This window comes from Olea europaea, unplaced genomic scaffold, assembly GCF_002742605.1.
Source record: "Olea europaea var. sylvestris unplaced genomic scaffold, O_europaea_v1 scaffold1704, whole genome shotgun sequence".
Classification (NCBI taxonomy): Eukaryota; Viridiplantae; Streptophyta; class Magnoliopsida; order Lamiales; family Oleaceae; genus Olea; species Olea europaea.
Genome location: NW_019234728.1, coordinates 208,598 through 214,465, shown reverse-complemented (window position 1 = coordinate 214,465; position 5,868 = coordinate 208,598).

Genomic DNA, 5,868 nt, shown 5'->3' with positions numbered 1-5,868 from the left:
TTAGTTTACCCTTTGCTCGTGACATTATCCTGTTGGATAGTTTAAATTTCAAACAGCTTTTCTATCCAATTTACACTTGACAACAACGCAAGTGTCAAACAACATGTCGAAAATCAGTGTGTACACTTTAGTTTACACTTTACCACATGACATTACTCTGTTGGACTGTTTAAATTTCAAACAATTTTATCATCCAATTGACACTTGACAACAACGCAAGTTCAATTAGTAAGAACCTTCCGACATGTACACTATGGTGTACACTTCAGTTTACACTTTACCACGTGACATTAATCCATTGGAAAGTTTAAATTTCAAATAGTTTTCCCATACAATTGACACTAGACAAGAATGCAAGTGTCAAACAACGTGTCAAAAATTAGTATACAAATAGCAAAGTTTAATGGGTAAGAACCTTGCTACATGTACACTATGGTGTACACTTTTGTTCACACTTTACCTCATGACATTACCTGATTGGACTGTTTAAATTTCAAAAGGCTTTCCTATCCAATTGACACTGGACAACAATGCAAATGTCAAACAACGTGCCAAAAATCAGTGTTCAAATAGCAAAGTTCAATCGGTAAGAACCTTGCTACGTGTACACTATGGTGTACACTTTAGTTTACACTTTACCACATGGCATTACCCTGTTGGGCAGTTTAAATTTTATACAATTTTCCCATCCGATTGACACTTGTCAACAATGCAAATGTCGAACAGCGTGTTAAAAATCAGTGTACAAATAGCAAAGCTCACTGGTAAGAACTTTGCGACAAGTACACTATGGTGTACACTTTAGTTTACCCTTTGCCTCGTGACATTACCCTGTTGGACAGTTTAAATTTCAAACTGCTTTTCCATCCAATTGACACTTGACAACAATGCAAGTGCCAAACAACATATCGAAAATCAGTGTACAAATAGCAAAGTTCAACTGGTAAGAACCTTGCGACATGTACACTATGGTGTACACTGTAGTTTACACTTTGCCATGTGACATTACTCTGTTGGAAAGTTTAAATTTCAAACATTTTTACCATCCAATTGACACTTGACAACAATGCAAGTTCAAATGGTAAGAATCTTCCGACATGTACACTATGGTGTACACTTCAGTTTACACTTGAACACGTGACATTACACTGTTGAAAAGTTTAAATTTCAAACAATTTTCCCATCCAATTGACACTTAACAATATTGTAAGTGTCAAACAACGTTTCAAAAATTAGTGGACAAATAGCAAAGTTCAATGCGTAAGAACCTTGCGACATGTACACAATGGTGTACACTTTAGTTTACACATTGCAGCGTGACATTACCCGGTTGGACTGCTTAAATTTCAAATAGTTTTCCCATCCAATTGACACTGGACAACAATACAAATGTCAAACAACGTGTCAAAAATCAGTGTTCAAATAACAAAGTTCAATCGGTAAGAACCTTGCTTCATGTACACTATGGTGTACACTTTAGTTTACACTTTGCCACGGGACATTACCCGGTTGGACATTTTAAATTTCGAACTATTTTCCCATCCAATTGACACTTGACAACAATGCAAATGTCAAATAATGTGTCAAAAATCAATGTACAAATAGCAAAGTCCAATCGGTTAGAACCTTGCGACATGTACACTATGGTGTGTACTTTAGTTTACCCTTTACCTCGTGACATTACCATGTTGGACATTTTAATTTTGAAACAGTTTTCCCATCCAATTCCCACTTGACAACAATGCAAGTGTTAAACAACATGTTGAAAATCAGTGTACAAATAGCTAAGTTCAATCGGTAAGAACCTTGTGACATGTACACTATGGTGTACACTTTAGTTTATACTTTGCCACATGTCACTACCCTATTGGTCAGTTAAAATTTCAAGGAGTTTTTCCATCCAATTGACACTTGTCAACAATGCAAGTTTCAAATAGAGTGTCAAAAATCAGTGTACAAATAACAAAGTTCAATCAGTAAGAACTTTGCCACATGGACACTATGGTGCACACTTCAGTTTACACTTTGCCACGTGACATATCCTTGCTGGACAGTTTAAATTTCAAATAGTTTTCCCATCAAATTGACACTTGACATCAATACAAGTGTCAAACAATGTGTGGTATGAATCAAGGCACGTCAACAATCAAGACAACTCAAGCGTCAAGTCACGGGAAAGATCCGTTGATCGTCGAAGGTGGACTGATGACGCGATCAAGGATGAAGCAAGTGAAAGAAGTGATGAGATTGCTTGTCAAGCAAGTCAATGAAGACACAATGTTCAGGATGCAAAATGGAGCAAGTTTCATGTTAGAGTCGAGGGCTGAAAGGACTTGGATCAACGTGATAAATACGGAAGAAAATAAAGTCGAAGATTGTTCCATGCGACCGCATGGTTAAACAACCTATGCGGTCTCATAGATGGCCTCAGGGATAATATTGGGGGCAGGGACTTTTCTATGCGACCGCATAGATTAACACTATGTGGCCGCATAGAACAAAAACATGAAAAAAATTCGTTTTTTTTATTTTTTTTCGAATTTCCTAGTTTCGATAGAATTCTTATGAAATCAAATTATTACCATAATTTGATGGGTTTTGGACATTTTTTACTCATTAGTATAAATAAGAGAATATTTTTCACTGTAAGGACTTTTGCTTGAGTAATATTATAGAGAGAGAATTTGTTCTTTCAATTTCTTGTTCTTCTTGAACAATCTTGGAGCTTATCATGATTCAATTTCTTGTGGCGTTCTAAACAATCGGATTGTCGGTTCTTTTGATTGTAATCAAGGGGTTTTAGATTTTTCGCTAATCTAGGGTTTCTTGGTTCAATTCTTGGGGTCCAAGATCCAAAACCGTGTTAGTATCGACATTTTTGGGTTCCGCATCAATCTCGTTGTTGGTTTTGTAGTTTTCCATTGCTACGGGGTTCGCATCAGTTGGTATCAGAGCTTTGGCTCCAATTTAATCAGGTTATATCCTTTGTTTTCTAATTTTTTTTCAATTCCTTGTGTTCTTGTGTCCAGAAGGTTTTCTTGATCCTTTGATCCAAAAGTTTCATCAAAAATCTTCAAATTTCATTTCTGGGCTCAATTTTCACCCAAATCAGTTTTCATTTTCTTCATTGGTTTTGTTATTGATTTTCGGATCTGAAAAAAATTACTGTTCATCCGTACAGTAAAAAAAATTTGTTAAATATTATTGATCCGTCAAATACCAACTTTTATTATTTAATATCGTTTCTAAATTACTTGGACACATTGAATCATTCCATTCCTTCAATTCAAGCCAAGTTTTAAAAGTTTTCTTTTCGTCCTTTGTTACAATTATTGAGTCACATCCAGTTTGGGAAATTCTACATGATTTGATTGATTGATTGAGTTCATTGATTGTTCAGAGAAGCAATTGCTGAAAGAATTGAGTGGTAAAAGGCAGAGAGGTTAGCTTAATAGAGGGTAAAAGCCCTTGTGTGTTTTCGAGTGACTTTTGGTGAGGCAGTAAAATAAAATTTTTAGTGTTAGGATGTCAGAAAGGGCAGAATCAAACTCAAGCCGACAAGGCAATAATAATAATGCATCGGAGGATTTGGTACAGAGGTTTGAGAGGGCGTTTGGAGATGTGAGAGATAGGTTGGAGAAGCAGGAGGCTTGGACGAATAGATTAGATACATCGGTGGCTAATCTTAGTCGGGGCCATCGAGTGGATGTATCCAATGCCAGAGGACCGGATAGATGGGAGCCTAGGAGGGAAAGGTGAGAGGAGTATGGATATGGGAATGACATGGGCAAAGATGAATTTCACGATGTTGAGATGGGAAGGATGAGGAATAGAGGTGATAGGTTTGACAGACGGAGTTGGAATGATTGTGAGGAGGAGTTGGATGGAAACTTGGGAAATATAAAAATGATAGTTCCTTCATTCAAAGGAAGGAGTAATGCCGAGGCATATCTGGAGTGGGAAAGGAAGGTTGAAATGATCTTTGAGTGTTATAACTACTCCGAGGAGAAAAAGGTGAAGTTAGCAGTTTTGGAGTTCAGTGACTATGCAATTTCATGGTGGGATCAAGTGATTACTTCACAACGTAGGAGTAGGGGAAGACCAATCAACACTTGGGAGGAATTGAGGTAATTGATGAGAAAGAGGTTTGTTCCTAGCCACTATTATCGAGAGATCCATCAAAAACTACAAGGTCTATATCAAGGGTTGAAAAGTGTAGAGGACTATCATAAGGAGATGAAAATACTCATGATTAGGGCCAATGTGGTGAAGGATCGAGAGGCTACCATGGCACGATTCTTGAATGGGTTGAATAGGGAAATTTCCATTTTAGTGGAGTTGGAAGACATGTTGCATGTGGCTATGAAGGTAGAGAGACAATTGAAGAGGAAAGGGATAGCTAGGCAGTCGTTAGGAACTTCGAGTGTTAATCCATCTTGGAAGCCATGGTGGAACAACAACAACAAAGGTGATAAAGTTGTACCTAAAGGTAGGAATGAGTGGCAGAAAGGGTAAGAAGAAAGTGCTAGCAAAACAGCACCTAAAACAGATTTACAACCATCAAGGAATCGAGACGTCAAGTGTTTCAGATGCTTGGGGTCAGGGCACATTGCTTCTCAATGCCCAAATAAACGGGTAATGGTGTTGTTGGATAATGGAGAGGTGGTGAGTGAAAGTGAAGGAGAGTTTGAGGACATGCCTGCATTGGAGGACGTTGAAGAAGAAGAAAAATTGGAGTTTGCTGTTGGGGAATCGTTCGTGTTAAGGAGAGCTCTTAACACTCAAGTCAAAGTGGATGATTCAGAGCAGCAGGGAGAAAATATATTCCACACACGCTGTTACGTCAATGATAAGGTATGTAGCATGATTATTGATGGTGGGAGTTGCACGAATGTAGCTAGCACAACTTTAGTTGTGAAATTAGGACTAGCATTGTTAAGACACCCTAGGCCTTATAAGTTGCAATGGTTGAATGAAAGTGGGAAAGTTAGGGTGAATAGAAGAGTTTTAATTAATTTCTCAATTGGGAGTTATAGTGACAAAGTAGTATGTGATGTGGTGCCTATGCATGTGGGTCATATCTTGTTAGGAAGACCATGGAAATATGATAGAAGGGTCACATATGATGGATATAGGAATCGTTATAGCTTTGTCAAGGATGGGAAGACTATTACTCTTGCACCATTAACACCGGCACAAGTGTATCGAGATCAAATCAAGCTGAAAAGTTAGGAAGACGAGAGAATAAGAGAGTCGGGAAAAAGGAGAGGCAATAGTGAAACCATCAATAAGAGAGAAAATAGTAAGGTGGCTGAGAGTGGAGAAAAGATAGAGAAGCCACATGAGCGGAGAGAAAAGGAGTCAGTTGAGAGGAGAGAAAAAGAGTTAGCTGTGCGGAGAGAAAAGCCAAAGGTCAACTTCTATGCAAAAGAGAGTGAGTTGAAAAAGGCTATGAGCGATAATAGGCAAATGATATTGTTAGTGTACAAGGAGTCCCTCCTCAATTTTGAGGATTCTAACACATCCCTCCCTAGTTTGGTTAAGTCTTTATTTCAAGAGTTCGACGATGTGTTTCTTGAGGAGATGCCAAGTGGATTGCCACCAATCAGAGGCATCGAGCACCAGATTGACTTTGTACCTGGAGCTGTCATACCGAATCGACCAGCTTACCGAAGCAATCCTGAGGAGACGAAGGAGCTTTAAAAGCAAGTGAAGGAGTTGATGAGCAAAGGTTATGGCAGAGAGAGCATGAGTCCATGTGCTGTACCTTCTTTGCTGGTGCCTAAGAAGGACCGGACTTGGAGAATGTGCGTGGATTACCGAGCTATCAATAATATCACGGTAAAGTATCGTCACCCAATACCTAGG